Raw genomic sequence first — 26,037 nt, 5'->3', positions numbered from 1 at the left:
AAGTTTGCATGAGCAATTTGCTGCATTAACTGATGTTGTCTGTGAAAAGAACAAACAGTTATCTGACAGAGAGCAAGAGCTGTCAGAAGAGCAAGCTGCGCGTGTGAGTGCCGATGCTGCGCGTATGAGTGCCGATGTTGCATGTGTGAGTGCCGATGCTGCGCGTGTGAGTGCTCATGTTGCGCGTGTGAGTGCCGATGCTGCGCGTGTGAGTGCTCATGTTGCGCGTGTGAGTGCCGATGTTGCACGTGTGAGTGCTCATGTTGCGCGTGTGAGTGCCGATGCTGCGCGTGAGTGCTCATGTTGCGCGTGTGAGTGCCGATGCTGCGCGTGAGTGCTCATGTTGCGCGTGTGAGTGCCGATGCTGCGCGTGTGAGTGCTCATGTTGCGCGTGCCAATGTTGATGCTGCGCGTGTGAGTGCTGATGCTGCGCATGTGAGTTATCGCGTCGAACACCGGGAAGCAGGCGACGGAAGCTGTGAATACGAACAAAAGGGCTTTATTGCTGGAGTAACACAATCCAAGACACGTAATGTTAATGACGGGACTGGGGAAACGAACAGAAACTAGGACTAAATACACTGGACTAATGACAACAATTAGAAACAGCTGTTAAACACTGGGAATCCACATGAGGTTAACGAGGGGGGCGTGGCACAGGATGATCAGCACAATCCACGACCCCCCCCCACCCACAAAGGCGCGCACCCCAGGGAGCAAAGCGACGGGGACTGGGGACACAACAGCACCTGGAAAACAAAAAGCAAAACATCAACGGGGCACAGGGAACAAGACAGACACGCAGAACAGACACAGAGACAGAAACTCAGACAACCACCGATACACATTGGGAAAAGCAGGCACAGGGGGAACAACACAGGAGACACAGGGGAAGGGGAGGAACGAAGGGGCCAGGAGTGAACAAAGGAGAAACAGGAGGACGAGGAGCAGACACAGGGGGCACATAGGGACCGAAAGGTACAGAGAGACAGGGGGCAAACACAGGGGGCAAGGAGGCAAAGGGCGGGGGGAAACGGGGAGCTGGAGGGAACCCCGGCAGGAGAGGGGCGGAAACCGCAGGGGCCGCATGCGACCGCGAGGAGGGAGCAGGAGGGAATGCCGAAGGTGAGGAGGAGGAAGGCAGAGGGACCAACGGAGGAGGCGAGGAGGAAGGCGAAGGGGACACAGGAGAAGGAGTGGAGGGAACAGCAGCCACGGCAGTCGAAGGCGCAGCCGCCGCCGGCTAAGGCGTAAGTGACCGACGAGCCGAAGGTGGGGGACCCGCAGGTGACCGACGAGGCATCAGAGGCGAGACCGCAGCTGGCCGACAAGGTGCCACAGGCGGGACCGAAGGCAACCGCCGAGCCGAAGCCGGAGGACCCGCAGGCGACCCCAGGGGGACCGAAGGCGAGCCAGGGGGCAGGGCGGGCGGAACCCAACCCCGACGCATGTGTCCTCTCCCCTTCTGGGAGACTAAGAGGTGGGGTCCTGGCCGGGATCTGCCCTGCTGTGATGGAGGTGATAGAGCAGTCACTGGGGAAGTCATGGGGGAAGTCACTGGGGTGGTCACGGGGGAAGTCCCTGGGAGAGTCAGGGAGATCCCCGAGGGGTCTCACTCAAGCTTCTCCTTCTCCTCCAGGCGGCATCGTCGCGGGCACTGGGACCACAGGGGACGCATCAGGAGCATCAGCAGGGACCGCTTCCCCTGCTGGAGGGGCCAGCTCCGACCGCAAGCGGAGCAGCTTCCTCAGGGTCTCCTCTGCCATGACCAGCTGCTGGGCCAGGGACTCGAGGGTTACTGCTGTGAACTCCCTCCGCAGCTGCTCCGTGAGCGTAACTGCCTCCAGGGAGTCTTTCACTGCGGGCTCCCCTACCACCCGCTAGTTCAGTCCCTGGAGGGTAAAAAACCTCTTTGCTGTCTCATGGCAGGGCCGCGGCGCTGCTGGCACAGGAACCACAGCGGGCACTGAGGGCGGAGCACAGCACCACCAGTGGTGTCTTCAAGCACTACATCTCAAGTAATGGTTGATACATCTGCAAATGATGAGACATCAGAAGAAGCCCAACCCATTCGCCTGGATCCTCTGAGAACAAAAAGAGTTAAAGCAAGAAAAGAAGAGGATAGAACATACACCAACAATGATGTGAACACTCATGAAGTGGCAGACCCGGAGAAAATAGATAAATGGTCCAAGGAGCTCCCACATCCGAAAAATGGGGGTCTAAAGACATGGCTGCGCTCCTTCCTGGGACTGTGCAACTACAAAAGGACATGGGTGGATTCCTACACTGAAATAGTTCCTACACTGAAATAACCACTTAATGATCTACTGAAAGGCAGGAAAGACTCCAAATATCATGTTGAGATGAATGAACTTCAGTTGAAGGCTTTCCAAGAGCTGAAAGATGCACTGTGCAAAGCTCCAGTCCTGGGAATTGCAGAAACAGGCCAGTCTTTCATCTTCATTGTTCATGAGAAGAGTGGCTATATGACAGAAGCTCTAACACAAGATCATGGTGGCCTGCAGCGACCAATAGGCTACTATATGGCAAAATTGGACAATGTGGCACTCGGATGGGGGCCATGCCTGAGAGCTGTCCAGGCAATGTACAGGACATGGTGGTCATCACTGTCTCAAACCTGGTGTTGGATCAAACTCTGGTGGTGAGATGCCCACATGATGTCCAAACTCTCCTGACACTAACCAGAGCATCACAAGTCACAGCAGTCCGATGAGCTAAGTGGTCAACTGTCTTGGAAACACCCAAGATTCTCATTGAAAAGGCTAGTCAAACAACCCTGTCACCCTGTTGCCAGAATGCACGGAAGAGATTGATCATGACTCTGTGGAAATAGTAACTGCCATGGAAGAAGCTGCCCACACTCAAGAAACGCCATTGCATAATCCCAACTTGGTGTTGTATACTGATGGGTCCTCAGTGGTCGAAGGGGGTGTGAGATGTGCTGTATGGGCAGTAATGACAGACACACAGATAATTGCGAGTGGCAGTATGCCTAAAGGCACATCGGCACAACGAGCTGAATTGGACGGGATTCATGAAAGACATGTGAGGGCACACACAATAATTGGAAACACAACATTAGAGAAACAAGGGCTATTTACATTTCCCAGCATGCTTTAGTGCTATAGTACTTTAACTTAGTTACAGAACATATTTTTACATCATATGTCAACAATATGACTCTCCTTATGCTCTTCGGCAACAAACAGGCAATCGATGGACTCCACTGCTTGAAACAGATTGAGCAGCTTACACTCCAGAATTTGAATTCATCCTTGATTTGTGTGTGAGGTTTCACAGTCATAAGAAATGCAGCTCATAGGCAGTGGCAACTGCTTCAGTGCTGTGTGAACTTCCTGTCTGAGGTGAAAATTGCTTTATGGTCCTTGTTTCATGGGTTAAAGGGGACCTGTCATTGTCAATTTCACTGTTCAAATTTTTATTTTTGTGTTCTACTAGTTTAGATTTTCATGCTTCAATGTTCCAAAAACACATTATTTTTCTCATATTGTACATCACTATTCACACTATTCAACTCTGTCGGAGCTTTAAGCCCCACCGCCAATGAGCTCAGCACTTGCAGGTAGGCAGCCAATAAGGATTGTGCTATGAGGTGACCTCACCATGCCACAGAAGTAAGGGCTGCAATTCCAGTGAGAATCACTCCCTTTTGTGTGTACTTTGGTCCTTAACACTTTGGAGACAGTATACATACACGTAAAAGCTATATAGCACACCGAACAAAAAGGAAAAACTGGAAAAGCATAACAGGTCCCCTTTAAGCCCCTGAGTATTGCGTCCATGACTGGAGAGGGGGCACAGAAGATGACTGGTTGTGTTTAAAAGGCTATCCCCTTTTTCATTTATGCAATGGTTTAGTCCATTAGAGCAGCGTACGTACAACGTAGTTCGCCCCTCGCCTTCGGTGTGCGTACATATAATGTAAGTACTTCATAATGTAGCCTGTGAGATATTATGGATAACACTTCCATATCAGATTCAACATGGGTTATTGCGAAGGTTATATAAGTTAAGTTTAGTTACTGTACTTCCTCGTACGTGGTTACCCTGCTAATGAGCCCATGCCCATATTCCGCTAGTTTAACGATCAATATGACAGCAGTCCAAAAGGAGGTAATTAATGAAGTTCTTAAGCAACGTAGCTGTGCTAGTCAGATCATTTTAATCATTCAGCAAATGAGAGGCGCACGTGTATACAAATGCTAGCCTGTTTATACCTAAATTATATTAACCCTCCATACTGCTTGTTGTTTAATCTGGTATATTATTATTTACTGGATAATGGAAATGTGAAGTAGTTGGCAGTTAGGTAACCACTTTATTAGTTATAAGCAGTGATGGGCAGTAACGCGTTAAAGTAATTAGATTACTTTTTAAGTAACGGAGTAATCTAACGGCGTTACATTTTAGGAGGCAGTAATCAGATTATAGTTACTACCCGACTAACGCATCGTTACTATTGTGTTGCATTGAAGACGTCAGATTAGCCAGTTTTATGCAAAAATAATAACAATGAAATACAGTTGCAAAAATCATCAAGCAGCTGCGCGCGGCGCTACGTAACGTCATCAATCCGAGACGCAGCCACACAAACACTGCAGCATGGAGAGACCACCGGAGGGAGAAAAGGGCGCTTTTTACTCGTGGAAATACAAACATTATTTTAAATTTGTTGAAATTAAGGGCAAAACCATAGTTGTACAGTGTGTCTTATGTGCGGGTGACAAAAGACTTTCTACCGCTAAGAGTTCGACTTCAAATCTATCTAAACATCTCAAAGGACAGCACAGTGCTGTTAGGCTAGTGGAGAAAGCGGGGTCAGTCCCCGACACAGACTCGGATTCATCTTTTCCTGCAACTAAACAGCTCAGACTAGACTTTTCAAGTCAACTGGTGAGTGCGGAAAACTTGAAAAAACTTGTTGCTGCTTACATAGTCGAGGAAATGCTTCCCATATCCACAGTGGACTCGCCGTCTTTTCGCGGTTTAATCGACAAAATACCCACACGGAATAATGCACGGCTGCTTCAGAGAAAAACATTTTCTAACTATTTAGATAAGGAATATGCTACAATGGAGGCCAATCTGAGGGCCATACTGTAGGCGGTAAACTTTGTGTCGACTACTGCGAACATTTGGACATCTCATAATAAAAGCTATATGGGGGTTACTATACACTGGTTCAATCCATGCACTTTACAGCGCAACAAAGCAGCTCCCGCATGTAAGAGAATAAGGGGCAGGCACACATATGATGTCATTGCTCGACACAAACAAATTCATTCTTCATATGGGGTGCTCAACAAAGTTGTCACCACTGTAACAGACAATGGCTCAAATTTTGTTAAAGCATTTAAAACATACCAACATGTTAGTGAGTCAGACGACGATGAAGAAGAGGCTGAGGAAGGCATAACCTTCACTGATATCACAGAAGCCCTCTCCACTGTGAACGAGGACAACCAGCAGACACTCCCCCCACACTACTGCTGTGCATCACATACTCTCAACCTAGTTTCTACCAGTGATGTTGAAAAATTCTTAACTGAAAATACAAACACTAGAGCTGTATATAGGGTTAGCATTGCTAAATGCACAGTAGATCAACAGTTGCATCAGAGCATGTAGAAGAAGTCAGCCAAAGAAAGCTCCTGGTGCCATCATCCACAAGGTGGAATTCTTTTTTTGAGGCTGTTTCCAGGATCACAGAAATCCCCATGAATGATCTGAATACACTGTGCAACAAGTTAGGAGTCAAGTGCTTTAATGAAAAAGAGAACCAGTTCCTGATGGAATACTGCACTGCAATGAAGCCCCTGACAGCTGCACTGGACATCCTGCAAGGGGATAACTGCTCCTATGGTGCCCTTATTCCAACACTGGAAGTCCAGATGACAAAGACTCTAAGCACTAAAGATACACTCTCCAGGATGACAGCTGGCCTGCCAGATGTCATTGTAAAGGTATGTCCCATGCATTATCTAATTACTTGTAGACCAAAAATATAAAAATAAAACATTTATATTCAGTAATTTTTAGCAATAGTAAAGATACAGCTAAATATTATATTAAATATTTCTTTGAAATGTATATTTTCAGGCCATTCATAATAATAATAATATTGTTGTGCTGAGCGGGCCGGGATGGAAGGGAGACAAAGGCGCAGACATCAGGGTATCGGCATACGGGGTTTAATTACAGGTATGGCAGACAAAACGCAGACTGACAATACAATGACCATGTCATGGATCCATGGATCGCTCAGGGGAAGCCCCTATGACATCACGCAGGGTTCCCCTGCCACGCCCTCAGGGTTTCCCTAGACGAGAGTCGAGCAGCGGCCGGAGCGTTTCTTCCACACTGGTCCCGAGAACCGGCAGGACCGGTTACCGTATGCCCTCCTCGCCCAGCTGATACCAATTGGAGTGATTAAGAGACTTTTTATTCGCTTCTGGCACGTCAGCCAGATGCGAGATCTTCAGCCTTCCATGTGAATTTCGAGCGTTTATTCCCTGCCTGTCTGTACCTCTGCCTGCCTGTTTCTCTGACCTCTGTTCTGTTTTTTCCCGACCACTGATTCTTCGCAAAGCCCTCTTACTGCCGACGCCGATCGCCTGACCTCCTGCCTGTCCCCGGATTCCGAGCCCTGCCTATTCCCCCTGGATACCGACGCCGATCGCCTGACCTCCTGACTGTCCCCGGATCCCGAGTCCTGCCTATTCCCCCTGGATACTGACGCCGATCGCCTGACCTCCTGCCTGTCCCCGGATTCCGAGCCCTGCCCATTCCCCCTGGATACCGACGCCGATCGCCTGACCTCCTGCCTGTCCCCGGATTCCGAGCCCTGCCCATTCCCCCTGGATACCGACGCCGATCGCCTGACCCCTGCCAGTTCTATCCCCTCGTTCTTTTTGGACAATAAAGCCTTTTTTTCCTTGGACTGATCCGCTATCGCGTCCTCCTTAGTTTTCCGGTGCCCCACCGTGACACTGGGGAAACAAACTGAAACGCGGACAAAATGCAGAGGACTAATGACGACAACCAGAAACAGCTGATCACACGGTGATTCCACACGGGGTTAACGAGGGGGCGTGGCACACGGAAGGAGCGGACGATTGAGACAGGACACAGTTTTTTTTAACTTTACACATTTTTTCGATACATTTATTTTCTTACTTTACAAATTAATGTTTTGATAAATGTGCTTAGATGTGTTTAGTACAGTATATGCTCTTCTTGTTTTATCCGGTTCATTTTGTGTTTAAATACTAAAAAAAAACATTTAGGTGTAATTTTTTGGGGCCAGGAACCAATTAATTGGCTTTCCGTTATTTCTTATGGGGAACATTCGATCAGACTTTTTAGGATTCGATCCGGAGTTCTGATTGGATTAAGTTGGAGTTCCGAGGTACCACTGTATGTTGTAAAATGACGTGCCTCTGTTTGTAACTCATATTATAATATGTTGCATATAAGTGCTCGACCGACTTTGGTTTACTCATGTTACTATTGTTTATTGCTTTGTAGAAATTAACTAAACACCAATAGTCAAGCCTGTACGTAGGAGTATTAACCCAGTAACTGGAAGATTGTATGGAAATGCCCATTCTTTTAACAATAAGAGTTTAAATTGGACCCTGGGACCCCCTGATTCTTTCAGATCACCTGTGGTGGGCTAATCTTTCCCATTCCAGCGACAGAAGTTAGGTTCATTTAGCAGAGGCCAGCATACCCAATCCTGCCTCCTTTTCAGGTTGGATGGTTGGATGTATAACATCATTCATTCTTATTTTCACAGGTTATCTTTTCCCTTGCATGCTTCACAAAAACTGACCATTGACTGACTGGAAAATCTGTGTAAATAGAAATCACAGGGGAATAAAAGAGTCATGGTTCCAGTGAGGAGGTGGGCTGTTTTGGGGGGGGGGGGGGTGTCACACACAGCACTTAAAAATAGGCATTAGGTATTTTAAAAAGGCCCCATTAATACAACCAATGAGCACTGTAAGATTCTGCCAGATTCCTGTAATCGCATCCCTGTTACTGCTGCAAAATGACATGCAGATCCTCCTTCATTAAAATATTTAAATGGGGTGTGGGCACTAATTACCGATCCAACTGAAGGATCCAATGGGCTTTTCTTAAAGGAGGGATGGATCCGGCCAACTGAGCGGCATCATATCGCGTTTGCTTAGAGGATATCAGACAGTGCCGGCACCAGAACAAGTCTGACAGCCTGGCCCAAGATTTTCTCTGGGGTGGCACCAAAGGAAGTTGTTCACTTCATAGTGCCGACTCTGATGCCAGGAGAGGCCGGTAGAGGGGGATACATCAGTGACATCCCGCCGTGAATCCGTCTCAGAGATAATTCAATCGCGGAAGCTGTCAGAAGTCTGGAGCAGCCAACAGCAGAGATGGGGAGAAGATCAGCTCACCTCCTGAATAAATAAATCCAGCAGCCAGCTCGCGTTAATTACCACCAGTGCCCCCTCTGCCTCTGATGCATCTCAGCTCTCACGTCTGTTTGCTTATGGAGCGCTCACTCCTGCTCTGCCCATCCCTCCATCGGCATCCTCAGCGGACAATCTTCCTTCTGCTCCTTCTCCTCTTCCCTGCTTCTCATCTATGAGATGCCACACCACAGGGATCAAAATGCCTTGTGTCTTCTGCCTAAGAAGAACAAAAACAATTACTTTTGCATTAGTCATTTAAACTGAATTCAATTTAATTATGCTATGTATTATTTAGTTGTATTATTTTTATTTTCTTCTGCCTTCTGACCTCAGAGAGGTGGGGGTGGGGACAGGCGATCAAACAGAATCGGCCGCAAAGTGTAACATGTCTGAACTCTTCCTTTGAAAACCCAGATGTGTTTATTATTTATTTGTTGTTGTTTTTTTTTTGCTTCCCTGCTACTGTGAGATGCTGAATCGGTGCAAGCAAATTAAAAGAGACATGGAAATGGACAAAGCGGCTTGGCACTTTCCTCGCTGCTACACAAGGCGTCTAATCTCGACAGACAGATCACCGTGCCTTTCAGATGAAGTACGAACACTTTCCCCAGCCTTTATGCGGGATCCAAACACTGTGCGCCATCCCTGTCTGTGCCTCAGATGGCACTCTGCTCTGGTAGAGGTCTTATCCGGTTGATCAACGCCATACTTGTATTAATCAGGACCAGAATCTTTATTGTCACACTTGGAGATACTATGTCAATATACAATGAACCTTCAGGGTGTAAAGCAGAGACAGAATAAATACAAAACTCAACATACATGACAGAGAGGCATAAATGCAAAGATAAGTACAGTAGTTCGAGTTAATTCCAGTAGTGCAATGCAGAAACTTTATAGTCGCAATACAGACAATATACATCTGTACATACTGTGCATAACAAACATCACATGCAATATGCGATTTCAGTGTGCAAACAGATCGTCGGGGATCTGTGCTGATGTAAGTGGTGCAAATGTTGCATTGACCCGTTGAGCAGTCATAAGGATGGCATAGGTAAGAATCTGTAATGTGGCCCTCCTCTCTGAAACACTTTCTCTTGGTTTAAAACCACAAGGGAGGCTATTTTACCTGATATTTTGCTGTGCTGAATGTATATGAAACATAAAACCATCCACCAAATGAGCAAGCTTTTACCAAGAGGGTTTGTTTAATGTTTTAACCTGGTGTACAGACCGATGGCCATTCAAAGGATCGTCGGAGATGGTCTTGCTTGAGGGTATGTCACAAACTCACTGTCCTTTCCCTCTCACCATTCTAATGGAGAGATCATGTGACCTTTTTTTCTGTTCTGGTGACGAGTCACAGGCTCGTTTAACATGAAGGGAAAGAGTATGAGCGCCCAGTGAAGAGAGAGCGCTTCATAGCGGAGAACAAACAGGACCTGAGGACTCAAACTCTGACAGTAATGATACATTGTCTTCAAAACAAAAGATCTGCGATGGCATTGTGTCCAAAATTCTCTCCCACTTCTTGCTAACTGGGGAAAAGACTCTGGGAATTTGTCAGTTTAATATGCATTACATTGAGAATGAAACTTGAATCACATGGAGTTGAATTTTATAGGTGACGGGAGAGGCTAGCTGATCCAGCTTGATAATTATAGGATTGAGCTCGGAGTTATATGCGTTTGCCACCATTAACAGGCAGATCTAGACGAATACCTGCACTGCCATAATTGTTTGTGCTTATTACTGCTGTATCCTGGTGTGTAAATGGAATATGCAACTGGCAATAGTGCCATAAAGGAACCACAGCTGAAATATTCACTCAGTACATCTAACAAACAAAATCGCATCTGGGATCAGCACATTAACCTGCAGTAACAAACCAGTGGCTGTTTTTGTGACTTGATCACATTTTCGCTTATTGGCAATCATGGCAAAAAAAAAAATGGCACAAACTTTAATAACACATTTGTCTTGGAATTATGTGCCTCCAGACAATCACTTTTAGGCCACACTGTTTGAAAGTAGCACCTGACTGTGTACCTTGATTTGTATAGTCCATGATTTTTACTAATACACGACATCTAAGAACCATCATGTCCATATGTGACATCTGATTTGGTCCTGCTTTCCATGTGGTTTTTCCCAGACAGACTGTCAATGTGATGAAAAACAGAAAGCAAGATGAACACATAAAAATGTCCATGCACAACAAAAACCTAATACCGATAGCTGAGTAAATGGATTTTTTCTGAGTAAATACACATGTAAATAAATCCATGTAATAATTATTCATAAATATGATTCTTATCAATAAATATTTACTGATGGCCTCACAAGCCATTGAGTAGAACGGCACAGGCATCAAGAGTAAAATGCTTTTCTGGACGATTAGTGACAGAATGGGCCTTGTCAAACGCTCTCTATAAAGCAGGGCGATGTGTTTGTGAGTCACGTTGAACATTACAAACGCTTGGCTGACGGGAAAGTGAATTTTGTGAAGCATGTAGAGAGGGGTTAGCAGGTGCCACGTACCAATACAAAAGAAACCCATCAATCAACGGAGGCTTCCGGAACACCATGGGGACCAGGAGAGTCCTTAAGGTGAATTACATACACGAGAAACGTCAAGATGTGCCTTAAGTTCAAAGATGAAAAGCAGGAAGCTAAGTGTAAAACAGCTTAGTGTTTTCATACGTTAACAATAAAAAAATAAAACCGCACACCAAATGAGCAATATAGGAAACAGGTTAGTAAACCACTCCCTGCAAGTGCATTAGCCTGAGATTTCAATGCCGTGAAATAAGTATGTCTTATTTGAATCTGACTATTTCCATGCCCAGTATGGAGCTAAACAGGAAACTTGGGTTACATAACGTTTTTCTGATGTTTCTGAGGTGTTGCTTCAGATTACTCTTTGTTGCATATTGAATGGAGGTTTATATATAATACAACAGCTTTCCAAGCATTTCACTGGCTTTCAGACTGTCCTGGGTAACCATTAATGATGTGATGGCATGAAAAAGCAGACCTGTGTGGTAATAAATGTTCAAATTATGACAACCAGAAACACGAGATCCTGAGCTCAAACTTTGTTATGTTCTATGATGCAGGAATATGAAAGTGGGGCCAGTTTTAATTTAATTTCAGGTTGGGATCTATGTTTTTTATATTCCCTGTAAACTAAATGTAAGTTATATTTTAATGCACAGCTGCGGCTTGTGGTGCCACAGAAAATGCACGGAATGGACCTTACAGAAGACCCTTAATGTTTGCTTGTCGGAAGAGATGTAATTCTCCTCAGGGTTTGTGTCTGTGTAGGAATTATTAGCTCAAATAAATTTTAATATTCTCCACCAATATGTTTGAATTAATTAAAGTTTAATTAATTATTATTTAATGCTGATTATTAATCAATTGTTATGCCGAATGGTCGGCTCCTCCAAACTCAATTGCGGTATCCCTGTGAGTCTGTTAATGTGAGACTTAAATGGGATTCACTAATTACCAGTATCGCTTAGTAACCTGGGTTAGAAGGCTCGTCCAGCGAGCTGCATCACCAGGTAATGTACACGATTGGTAGCGAAGCTCCCCTCACGGCCAATGAGAGAGAGTCTCGCGATGTTTCAGGCGAGTTTGAGGTTCAGAGCGTGTAGCAAGATCGCACAAAGGCAGGAACTTATTATGAGACACACAATGACGGAGGCTAAAGTTGTGTAAAAGACATGCATTTATTCCTAGCTAACACTACAACTGACATAAGACAGACATTACACCTAACACAAACAACAAACACGAAATAATGGAATAAAACAAACAATGTAATTATGAAAATGCAATGACCGGATTTAAATGAGTAACCTGAAATGGGAAATACTGTTCTGCAAAGCAAGCACAGTTTGTGGAAACACGACCCTAAAGTCTTATAGCAGGTTAACAGAACAGCTTAAGTTGTTAGAATGAAAGGAAGTTGGTTTACTTGGTTGAAGAGTGGGGGGGGGGGGGGGTCTTGGCAGTTGATGGCAGAGCTGCTGAGCTGATGGCACTCAGGAGGGCGCGGCGTTTGGAGCAGTGGAGTGGAGTCCCTTTAGATTCTCTCTCCTGGTGAAGCTTTGTCTTGGGTGCTGTTCTCTGTTCAGCTGGGCCTTCACCGGAGGGTTCTTGTGGGCTTCTCTTCTCCCGGGCTGATGTTCTCCTTCGGGCTGATGGTTATTCTCTGCGCTGCTGCTGGTTGTTCTCTGCCCTGGTTGGCGGTTGTTCTGCTCGCCTTTGTTCTGAGGTGCCAGGATTTTTATGCTGTAAAGTCCATGAATAGGGATGACCAGGAATTCGACTCCTGGCCCAATGGCTGGCCATCCATTTGGCGGGCTTTCGGAAGGGGGTCTGTATCAGTCCTTTTGGGAATTATGGCCCGCCAGATTCTACCTTTACTGATGATTTTCATTAAGCTGTTATAACTTTTGATACATCCACTTTTATGGTAATCACTGACCAGATTTGGAATCAGGGGTGATTAACAATCAGATTGATACCAAACATGCCATACCAGCTTCACAGGTACATACCTCATACCATCTGCATTAATTGATTAAACAATTAATTATTGTATCTATGTGACTCATTCACATCAGTATGGGATACAGGTGCTTTGGGTTGCACCTCAACAGATGTTACACTTTGTGCGGATATTACATCAAATATTCCTATTACAAACAGCACATCTTATCCATAGATAGGCGTAGCCGTTAGTTTGTGGTAATATCAATATAAGTTGCACATCTGGAAACAACATATTTTGTTTGGTGTGGCTTGTGCCAATTCATCTTCTCCAGAATGGATAAGATACACCTTAATTCAGTTCTTTTAACATAGCATGGTAGAAACAAAGAAACTTGGTGACTGTCCACCAAGATCAGATAAGGACCACAAAGGAATGTTGGAAGAGAAGGGGGGGTTTCTAACACAGAAGACTCTCTAAAAGTTAGCACACATACAAACATAACGTATCTGTATATTGAGACTAGTAGTCGTGAGTAAATCAATATACAGGGTATACAAAAGCCAAACTTAAATGAAATTTCCTTTAGGGTGTTCGTCTGTTGGGTGAGTGAGATGTAAGGCAGAGTGTATGTGGAGGGGGTTGGGTGCCAAGTCGAGGGACCCCTGTCCGTGAAGTCCACTCTGCTTGTCTGTAGGTCCCTAAATCTTTGGGCAATAAAAGTTGGAGTGCTAGCCTCCCTGGTTATCTGTGTGTGTGTGTTTGTGTGTGTAACCCCCCTTTGGTGCCTCTCGTACCAGGCTCGGCCTTGTCTCAGGCCACCTGGAATTTAGGCCCTGTGATATGTGCATGTGTGATCCTACATCTGTGTTACCCTGAGTAGGGTGCATACAGGGGTGGTACCCACCTTAGCTGCGTCAGCATCTGCTCTAGGGCAGGAAGCCATAGCCCGACCCCCGTGGGAGTCCCTAGTGTGGGGGCCCAGTACTGCAAGTTTGGGGATATTCCCGACAGGTGATTGGACCTTTCCAGGTTCCCGTGAAGGTTCCCGTTAGGTTCTCCAACCCATTGGTACGCTTTACACATTTAACATCAGAATATTCAAGGGGCGGTTTGTCAATATATGATGTATATAACCAGCCTATGGCTTTGATGCAATAATTCATTGCCTGTTTACATGGCATATTTTATAATCGGGTTCTGGGTCCCCATATGCCCAGCCCTTATGGAAGCTGAATCAGTAATGTTCCGGTGAGCAGTATACTTTGTTACTCGCATGTGTTGCAGGTATCAGACACAGAAATATCTTCATGATATACCTTAAGGAAAGATACACTGAAATAATCATGCTGGTTAATATTCTGTTGCCAGTCTGCCTGATAAATATCTAGTTTCTGTCCCTGCTTTAAGGGAATCAACTTGTCGGAGCATTGGCAAGAATAGCTTTAAAAATTATTAATAATAATAATAATAATAATGATGATGATGATGATGATGATGATAATATCTGACGGTTTCTTTTTTCATTTATCAAAAACCAGGGACATAAGCCATGGGAGTGGCTTATGGCCTCAGCTAAAAATAAAGGCATATATATTAAAGCATACTGTATATACAAAGTGTGTTAGCGTAATGATTTCAAAACCTCTGCTAAAGTCACCCCACTATGTGCAGCAGCCATACATACTTAGCAAAAGTGCACTTGCTACCCAGATAAACACCTTCAAACATTTACTTTGTCTCTCGAAGACTGTTGCACAGACCTGTACATAAGAAAAGGAATAAACGCCTCCAGAGAAGAAGTGCGGTATGTTTGCAAGGTGAGGACTGACAGTGTAGATAATGCATACAAAGCCACAGGGAGAGAATCAGGCATAGACCGACCAGGCCGGCTGTGTAAATCATATTGACAATGATTCTGCGGGACCAGCAGGCATTAACCGGCAAATAAATCTCCGATGTCTTATTTCAGTGATGAAAGGACAAGGATTTCCAGGACCTTCTGTGTGGAAAAACCTTGTGACTCCGCCATGTGTCTCTTCAGAGAATCCTTGGGTACCGCTGTTTTGACTTTGTGTCGAATGAGCAGTTGCTAGCGGAGTCCCGAATGAGGCAAATCACCTGCATTGTGAGGGAGCGTCAGTTACGGCACTACAGCCATGTGGCGCGTTTCCCTGAGGGTGATCCAGCTCTCAGGATCCTCATTGCTTGGGACCCAAGCGGCTAGACCAGGCCAAGGGGATTCCCATGTAACACCTGGCTGCAGCAGATGGATGGTCCGTGTATCTGCCTGAGGGGTCACCAGCCGGGATCCCAAGGAGATTTGCTGTGTGGTGGGTGTGGCAACGTGTCACATCAGCGCATGCTCCCCAACCTGACCTGACCTGACCTCCGTCATGAATAGATTGAAGAAGTAAAAAATGGGGCTCATTGGAAATGAAAATGAATGCTGTTTCATCCTCCCTGATTATGCGATAAATTAAACATGCTCAGAGTTTACCGTGTCGAAAAGCACCCGCGTGTGCGTGCCTGCGTGTGCATTTGTGTGTACGCGCGTGGCGTAAAGGAGATTCCAGTGTATGGTAATGAGCCCCAGAGGGTCCATTTCGGGTGCTGTACCGGCAGCTTGATGCGTCGTTTTAAAATGAAACAGCACATTGTCCCGACTGTGGGGGAAAAATCTTTTATCTGGTTCCGTATAATTTTGTTACACAGACTTTAAAGCTACTTTCTGCTGAGTAGACAGTGTGCCATTCTATGATATGAATTTGTGTCTTTTTTTTTTTTTGGAATTACGCTAAAGAGATATTAGAAAGAGAAAAGGCTGGTTTCTTTTCCTCCTTCTGTAAACTTTACTTTACTGAATCATTTTATTCATCCACCCTGAAACCCAGTCATTTTCTATTGCAGCCGGTACACGTTTTTACATTGTGTTTTGGTAACGCGGTACTTAATTGGAATTAAGTCACCCTCTCGCTGATTCTACATGAGGCCTGGTTTGTTTGCACCTCCTCTGGCCGAACTGCCCCATTCCAGATGTAAATAAACAGCATGAAGGCCACAGTCGAGTCCCGACGATGAAGCCGCCTGTGTTTTGTGTCCGCTCTTTGTTTTCTCTGAGCAAACATACAACAGTCCGCCTGATCGCTCCGAGTCGCAGTCGAAATGTCAGCAATGATTACAGAAGACTTTCTGGGCATTCCTCAAGGACTGGGGAAGCTTTCTAATTAAACAGGAAAAACAATACAAGCAAACAGTCCACTTGTTGGCCATAACAGGCACCATGGTCACACAGGTTAATTATAAAAATTTGTAATTGATGTGAATCTTTAGTTTGAGGCTACTCAGTTCTGAAAAAATTTGAATTTTAGCTATAAGTTTATATCACATGTCACCTAATTTCAACTGCAAATGCTTCTTGACTAAAGAGCATTATTTCTGCATTTGCATCATATTGGATGTTTTTGATGTTTTGAACTGTATATGATTTTGGAGGAATATCAGTTAGCCTCAATGCTAACATCCGTGTTACATTTATTCTTCTCCAACATATTTAAGTTTTTATAAATTTAAATAACATGTTGCAAGCACTGGTCTTCGCAGCTTAATATTCCACTCATCATTTTGCAATCTCACCATAGGAACAGCTGGCTGGAAGATCAGGAGAAAGCATTGTTGACAATTACATTTTCTCAGCCATGGGTACGTAGACCATGATCCCTCCGCTGATGATCCAACAAGCCGTTAGCTTCACTGTTAATCAGTGGAGAGGGACGTCGCTTCAGGTGACCCAACGCCACGCTGTGTTTTCCGACTCCAATATGAAATGTCACGTTGGATTTAGTTTGCATTTCTTCTGCCCTCCCATTAATTACACAGTCAGAGATAGAGAAAACAACAGAATTTACCTCCAATTACGTGCCCTTTTCTCCTGAGACGCATAATCAGCAAGGAGACAAAACTTTATCATTTTTAATGATCCGTTTAATCATTTTAATAGTCATGCACAATTAAGTGATGTCGGCATAGAATAACGTTGTATTCTATGCACCCTAATCTGTTCCATTTCCATCTAACACTTCATAATAAGTGTGATCTGAGTGGCTCTCTGGTTTATTATGTGTAATTTTAGGATAGGTGAGTTTTTTTTAACAAAAACCTTTGAAGAAGGAAAAAGGTACCCAATAATGCCAGTTTACGTACTCTTCTTGTCACCAGACTACACCTAAGCCAGCAGCAGATTTAATTAATGTAAATTAATGAGCACCCCCAAATGGTTGGAGTTATTGTTTTTTAGGTGGCTCTCATCTCCCTTTGCAACTTGCAACTCGAGTGTTGTATCAGGTGGGAGTTGATGTGATAAACAAACAAAAGGGGTTTTATTAAAAACTCAAAAAAACAACTGAGCACAACCAGGATCTTGGGACAGCTAAACGGGGTGATAAAGATAGGCAAGACATGAGTAACACTAAGTAACAACGTCAGTGTCAGATCTGGGGAACACAGGACTGGGAAGCACGTATATATGTGACTAACAAGGGAGCAGACAAGAGGCAGCTGGGTGTGGTTATACACAAGGGCAGGAACAAGAGGTGAGACGAACAAGCACCAGGTGTGGCTTGTTAGAGCAATGCCAGGGTGGATACAGGAGGATCAGGTGGACATAGTGGGCAGGACGTGACAGTACCCCCCTCATATTGAATGCCTCATGGGCATGAAGGACAAGCTAGGGAGGAGACAGAACAAAAGAGTGCACACATGGGCTGGGACACCGAAAAGGACAGGGCACGGTCGGACATACGGGGCTGACAACACACTACAGCCGGAGTGACCAAGCCCCTGGACAGGATAGGGTGGACAGGTGATGGGACAGCAAGGACAGGGACAGAAACATAGGAAAGGGCCACAGGGGAAACAGGTCAGGACGAGATAAATATGGGACAGGCAGGTGCCTGGATGACGTCAGGAGATGAGGCTGTGTCTGTCTCATGGGACCCGGCAGTAGCCCTCCCCTGATGGCCACCTCCCAGAGGACGATGAGGGCGAACCTGGAGGTGAGGTGTCGTCAAGGAGCCAGGAGATGAAGCAGGAGCCTACATGATGGCCGGTGACTGTGAGCAGGGTGATTCCTGGACAAGAGAAGACAAGAGAAGCAAAGCCAGGACACCTTGAGATGAATAGGACATAGTGGGTGAATCCAGGACACCTAGAGACAAGCAGGGTTAATGGGGCGAGCAGGGCAAGGCCGGGACGCCTGAAGCGTAAGCACAACAGCCTTCTGTAGGTCGGGATCTGGGAGAGCAAGCAAAGTGGCCTCCCTGGGCCTGGAGCTGGAGGCCTTTGTGGAGTGGCAAAGACCTCACCTACAGTAGACCTGGAGCCTGGGACTCAGACCGAGTAGCCTTTTATGGACCTGACATGAAAGCAGCTTTTCCAGGGCCGGGCACAGAAGCAACCTCTCCTTGACCCAGTGTGGCAGCGACCTCTCCTCAGCTGGGTCCAGCAGAAGCAAAGATGGGCTGGGGAGACACAGCAGAAGCGAAAACCGATACTAGAGGCCTGGTGGCGGTCTCACTGGGGTCAGGCTCTGGAAGCATGTCTCATCTGGGCTGGGCACTGATGACAGGTCAGATGAGGAGGTATAAATGAGAACCGCCAACCTCCTCCGCCTCTTCTTATTATGGCTGGAGCCAGATTGTGGAGCTATGGAAAGCTGCAGGGAGCTAGCGGGTGGATCAGCGTCTAGCTGTGCAAAGCCAGCGGGCAGATCAGCAGCTAGCTGCAGGGAGGCAGCGGGCAAACTGGTGTCTATCCGAGTGTCCTCATGATAGACAATTCCCTTTACCTCAACCAGCAGTGCCAGATCTTCACAGACTCTTGGGGATCTGCGCCCGGGGTGAGTTTGGGGACCATCTGATCCACTGTCCAGAAGAGAGCCAGGGCCTCGGGGATACTCCAGACCGTGGGATTAGCCCTCAGCTCCAGGGTGAGATCCAAGAGGGTAAAATAAGTCCTCCACCTAAAGAGGAGGCAGTTCCCATGGGGCTGGCGACCCATTTGACCACAGAAGTCAAGGCACTCAGGGTATCCAATCTGCGAGATGCATGAAGGCACACAAGAATGAGGGTCCAGGCTGCTGGTGGTGTAGGGGAGAGCTATCATCCTGTTGTTTTGGGCAGTAGGAAGGATGCGGGAGCAGAGGTGACAAACAAAAGAGGTTTTATTAAACTTAAAAACACATTGAAAAGAACCAGGAGCAACAAAAGAAAGCAAGACATGAGCAACACTAGGTAACAACTTCAGTGATGGATCTTGGGAACACAGGACTGGGAGGCACTTAAATATGTGACTAACAAGGGAGCAGACAAGAGGCAGCTGGGAGTGGTTAACACGAGTGCAGGAACGAGAGGTAAGACAAAGGGAGGAGACAGGAAGGTCAGGCTGAGATGGTGAACAGGACATGCCACCGAAAATCACTGGAGTGATTTGCGGCATAATAATCACTATTAATAATGTTGCAAAATGGGGATCGTCTTCAGAACCATTCACATTACGTTGACAAGATTTCAAAATGTCTCTTGAAGTGTCCTAAGAACAGCATAATTACCTCTAGCACTGCTAAATTTAGCTACAGTTACTCATGACTGGCCATCCTTGGCATTATAAGAAGACCCACAGGTTTTCCAGGCCGGTGGCGTGCGATCCATCTCACAGGATCTGCTGCTGCTCCAGTTTTGTCACTCATGTGATCTAATAATGTGGTGTAATAATACTTATAATTGTTTCGTAGCTGTTTTCTCATCTTTGTTATTCTGAGTCCAATCCTTTGCTCCCAAGGCTCACAGCTGTGTCAGTTTACCTCCGCAAGCCTGTCAGATTCGTTGAAGTCAGGATGCCTTTGAAGGCTGAATTCAAATAGGATCAGGCTTTTGAATGTTTATTTATTTCCTGGTCACTCTGTGACTCTGTCCATCTGTTTTTGAACAGTGAAGGACACACCCACACACATAAGTAAGAATGCACCCAGAACGGAATTATATCACAGCTCTGTGCATTAATACTGATATCAGATTTTTTTTACTTTCATTCTAACTGTGTGAAACCTGGGTCAGTACAAAGGGAAAAAGCATATTTTTATATTAGGGGAAAAAAATCTCAGATCATACAGACCCACTTGAAAGCTCAGCTTTGAACACATTCATTTTATTTTCTTCTAATTCCCTTCCCTCAAACACAGATCTCTTTGTTCCTGATATATTTTCTAAAACGCCTTAAAAGCGCACATATGTTACTCTCTAGAGAGACATTTCTGTGTTAATATTAACAATTTCTGCCATGCTGCAATACTCCAGAGACAACGGCAATTAGTAAGATCCATGTTTATATTGTATGGTCGATTCACCTCTGTGATTATACCACTTTCAAGCATTGCACAGCCCCCATGAGGTGTGAATTATTAAACAAAATATTATGTTAATATAACTTTTATAACCAGCATGTTGGTCTTGTTACTATTTATGTCTTATCTATCATTGTGTCTGGTGTCCAAAGGGAATCGCTTTATATATTTCTCTTCAAGTGCAATGGTGTTATTCAGTGTGCAGATATGAGATGCTGAAGAATGAATCCAGGAGCAGTTTGGTGAGAATTCAATAAAAAAGGTATTCTGGATGTAAATATCTGATCAGACCCAGATAAGCACTCAGAAAAGAGATGGATGGATCTGTGCTCTGATTTCATAAGCCTCAGTCTTCTGCTTCTGTGACAAGAGGACCCAAAAATGCTTGCCTAAATAAAAAATTAGATAGATAGATATCTAGATAGATAGATTTATTTATTGATTTATTGTCCGTGCTGTGTATGTATGTTCTTAATTGTGTGTCATAATGTCAAACTATGTCAAATCGTATATTATATTGTATGTGAAGCGCTTTGTGACTTTTTGTCTGTGAAAGGCGCTATATAAATAAACTTTACTTACTTACTTACTTATTGATTCTATATGCATTATTTACACATTGTGCTAATTCATTTATGTGTTTAAAATGCATATTGGGTATTCACTGTATCGGGTATCCACTCAAAGGGTTAGAATTCTTCATGGGAGGTTGGTGAATACTCGTGTAGTTATATCATGTTTTACAATGTATTATTTATACATTAGTATTTATTTTAGCACTTTATATAAAAATTTATACTGCATTATAGATCAAACGTGTGACCTGAGACGTATCAAGATTAGAATAACTTTCTTGGCATAATATGATGGGTGTGCAGCTACAAGAAACAAAGAGGCCATAGAAATCATGTGACCTAGCAGTCAAGTGACCTCCTCCGGGTGTTCAGGTTTAGTCAGTAGCATCATCAGTAACCTCAAGCAGGCCAGCTGTGGAGTAATGAAAGGGTGAGGCCTTCTGGAAAAATCTAGACTCCATACATGACATCATGGGCAAAATAAATATCCAGAAGGGGGTTGATACTACTTGTCAGGGGAAATTTTAGGACTGCTAGTATTTTGGATGGGGGCAGAAAAGGGGCCATAATTCATACAAATGGTCCAAAGTTATCATTAGCCAATGATATGTTTTGAATCTGTGAGTGACAGGGGAGGGGGCACTCTGGGGACCAGTCAGCTTGAAGCTGGGGTCGGTGCCCCTGTGGCCCCTCCTCTGTATATGCCCGTGTTGCAATGCCCATTCCTACCTATCCACAATGCTGTGTCCCTATCCCACATGCACACTTCGATGGTAGGAGTCACTTTATAGTCCAATGAAGCCGAGTTTTTCTTTATGAAGACATTCAACGAAGCGCCAAAGTCACAGATGTTATTTTTTGCTTTTTTTTTTGTTATTGTTGCATACTTGCATGAAAGCATCTCAAACACATACACCAAAAAATGTCACTGCCTCGAAAATCCTCCTATCTGACCATGTTTGTCATTTAAAAGTAGTTCATCCAATCAGGGCCAGTTGGGTTTTATATGTGACACATTTTAAACCTCATTATACCCCTGCTTAGCACTGCCTCCTTCTGGCTGCTAGAGTATATTGCAGATTAAACCCTGCATCCTTTCCCTCCCACATGTATACCAACCTCTGGTACTTACTGATTATATTTGCTCAGATATTTTGTCTCTCTCTTAATTCCCTTATTATTTGCCCTGACTTGTAAGCCGCTTTGGCGAGAGGTGTCAGCAAAACAAATTAAACGTTAAGTCTAAGAAGTGTCTGCTTCTAAATCTCTGCCCATGATTAAAGGCGCACTTGTCTGTCTTCGGGGAGGGTCTCTTGGGGGGGCTAAGAGGGACAATGGGAATGCGTGTATGAGATTTTGACGGCCTCATGTGCAGCCAGGCCTGAAGATCAATTCAACATCATCAGTAATTAAACGGTAAAGATGCTTATGGGTCATTTTAGATCAGTGGCAGAAAAGATAAAGATTAAACTCAATTCACATTAGGGAGAAAATACTTAAATTGCATTCATTAAGCAAACAAATGAGAAATACCTTCTAATGTTCTAATAATATTCAAACACACTCGGTGCAGAGTTGAAGTGTGGAATCCCGCTGTTTTCATTTAGGTGAATACCTGACCAGAAGGTCCACTTTAACCATGTAACCACTGATGTGATCTGGAAAAGGTTCAATAAATAAAGCAGAGAAACCAGTGACTGAATGTGCTCATTTTGCATTGACAATTTTTGATCATCCAGGATCTGACCTTCTCAGGCAGACGCTACGATCTGGCGCAACAGATATAAAACAGACATTTATGCCAAACTAGGTCACACTGAAACAGCGATGTAGAGGAAATGCTTTATACTTTAAATGTTCATTAATTTAAAAATAGCTAATTTGCTACTTAGAGGTGCCATAGAATGCATTTTCCTCACAAATTGCTCTCTGGCATCTACACTGGTATGTGAACTTGCTTTGATTGAAAAAATGTCCATACGTGGTTTTATAGGCTCATTTACAATCCTGTAATTTGGCTCTAGAATGGAACAGGCTGTTTACCTTATTTGGTGGGCTCATTAACATGTTCATGAGCTTTGCTCTGATTGGCTGGTTTGCAATGAGGCACTGCGATGGCTCACACTGAACAAACATAGACCACTACATGTGAGGTGAAACATGGAGCCTTTAGTTGTATATGTTTGGGCCTGTATCAGAGGTGGGATCAAATGTTGAGGAACACCCAGTGCTCAGAGATTGCAAATGGACTCTTCTGAGTGATAGGTTTTGTCATTTACTGTTTTCTGCAACAATTTGCTGCATGTAACTGTAATAGTTCCACTCCAGCCTAGACACAATGTTAGCATAATCATAACTTTTTTTGATTTTATGGTGCTACGGAGAGAATAACGGTCCATGAAATGTTGATAAATGAATTCCCACAGCCTCTACGAGGGCCGTTGTGTCCAGCAGCTGTCACACTGAGGCTCTGGAACGTTCTGTGAGCGTACATGTAGCCTGGTATTTGCAATGCATGATGTCTCATGTCCAGAATACCGCTCCCCCCGCACGGACCCCTCCAGTCCAGGGGCTGAGAGTGAGTGGGCCTGGCTCCGCAACCTGGGAGAATCACAGTGTGTCGCCCCCCATCAGACGGCTGATAAATGCAGGCATCAGCACCTTGTAGCTTGTTTTCTGCATTATTCATTATCCAAACAAAGCTGCATGTCTGCCTAATCCCAGGAGCGGCCTCATGCGGGTCCCCGACTAGGAGTGAGAGGACGGGAAGGTAACAGGATGGAATGTTACATTTGGACCCTGGGGCAGAAGGCTGGGAGGTAACAATCTGGAAGTTTCTCTTGACAGGCAGCAGGTACAGTAAACGTCACTGAACGGGCTGAGGAAGGACACTAATGAGTGAATAATTCAGCACTAAGAGCTTGTCATGGCACATCCTACAAGCAAATAACAGATCAGGGAAGGATAAAGACAAAACAAAAGCAAAAAACACACATCCCGTTGAAACGTATCCAGACCAATCCATTTACTCTAAAAAAAAAAAAAAAAAGGCTCAGCCTATTTATAGTGGATGTCGAGAGGCTCTTATCTTTAAATTGATGGTCCTGGGGTGGTCACAGCAGCATACAGCACATAATTAAGATGTCAGTGGGGGACCGTTGTCTTGATGTCATATGCCACCACTGCATGGCACTGCACAGCAGCCCATTCGGTGGAGAGAGAGACAAAATAAAAACAGAGGAGCGTGGCCTGTACCCCCAGTCGGTGTTTTTGCACGGAATAAATGTGGGTCCCACTTTCAAGCAGGAGGGTGGTGCTGCGACTGTGTTTGTACCGTGTATCAAAAGGCACGTTAATGCTGATCCGCACTTTCCTTTTGTTTCCGAGGATTCCTGCAATTAAGAACAGCATTTATGGGTCCTGCTCACTTTGATTGGGTCAGAACCTTCTCCCGCCCACCAAGCCCTTTCATTCTGGCACAGACCTGCACATAAAAAGGTCACTGAAGCAAATTAGTGGACATGGCCAATAAGTGTTTAAAGCTAGTTTTCAGCTTCAAATTTTATTATTGAGAGGAAAAAAGGGAAGAATCTGGTGATTTGCACATCTGAAAGGCTCGGCGGGCGCTCTCAGGCTGCGTGTGCGAGGCCTCGCCTCAGTCGGGGCAGGGCTGGCCCCCATCAGCCGCCTCTGCCTTCCTATTAGAGGCCTATGAGGGCTAATTATTTATATTTCTTATGCAGTGCGGCATGGACACACCGTTGTTTTCTCTGCCCAATTAATTTGCTTCATTTATTTATGAGGCTCATGTGTTCTCGATGCTCCTGAGCAAGGAAGGGGAGATGTAGGATAAAGTTTGTGGGATGCCATTTCTGGGGGGGCATTTGGGAATGTTGGGAGGCCACCAGTCTCTGAATTGTGCCAGAGATCTTGGGGGGTCTCCTGGTGGGGGGAGAGGGAGTGGTAGGATGGTAAAGTTTTTTGGATGGGGGTGGAGTCCTGGGATGATTTTATTATATCACCAATGATTGGTTACATTTGGTCTGCCCACCCTTAGCCACGCCCATGGACCGCAAGCTGCATAAATGATGGATGGATGCATGGATGGATGGATGAAAAGAAATGATATGTACCATATTGTGCTTTGATTTCTTTTCTGTCAGCTATTACATCTGGCAGCTTCTCACTAACCGCCATATGCGCTAGCCTGACAAAACCACAATAGATTTCAGCTGTGGCAAAACCTCACAAAAACAAACAAACAAACAAAAGGAGCTCCGTTTGCCAGTATTCGCTTCCTGTGAGGCCGCCATAGCTGGCAAAGCGTTTGGCTGCAAAAGCAGACAGCAGAATGGCTCTGCCACAATTACTCAAACATAGTCGTGATGGGTTTTAATTTACTAATGGTGCCACACAAACAAATATTTATTCAAAGGGAGGATGCAGATATATCATTTGGAGAGAGAAGATCATTTTTTCAGATTAGGCCTCAGTAATTATGTACATTTGTATCATAACACATTTATCAGCTGAGCATGTGGGGGAAAAATAGCATGCTAACTTATTCATCATGCAATAATTCTGGTTGTTAAATAGTCACAGCTGCTTGTTAATTATTCAGTCCTCAGCAAACTATTATATCTAAATGTCCACTATTTTATCTATATACCAGGTTGTATCCCTCCAGATGTTAACCTGCTCTGGAAAGTGCCAGGGGCTACATTAGAAGCCTGTGGAAATTTACAGACATAGTTGACTCCTTTTCCTAAAGTTCAAATAGTGAGTCTTTCTCCATAGATGACAATTATGTGCCAATATAGATATAGCTGCTGAGCCATACTCACTCACCACTTGCACAGGTAATTTTCTGTGGGCTGTCATCTGTGCCAGCGAGTAGCTTGAGCAGAACCGGGTGTCTGTTTCACTATGGTCATCACCGTTCTTTTTGCTGATCGAGAGTATCGACACACTGCGCTGCGTGCGATTTTATCAGCAACGCTGTTACAGCCGTACAGAGTTTGCCAGTGATGACGTTGTCATCTGCCAGGTTAATGCCTC

Source organism: Paramormyrops kingsleyae, chromosome 4 (assembly GCF_048594095.1).
Source record: "Paramormyrops kingsleyae isolate MSU_618 chromosome 4, PKINGS_0.4, whole genome shotgun sequence".
Taxonomy (NCBI): domain Eukaryota; kingdom Metazoa; phylum Chordata; class Actinopteri; order Osteoglossiformes; family Mormyridae; genus Paramormyrops; species Paramormyrops kingsleyae.
This window is presented reverse-complemented; position numbering follows the sequence as displayed.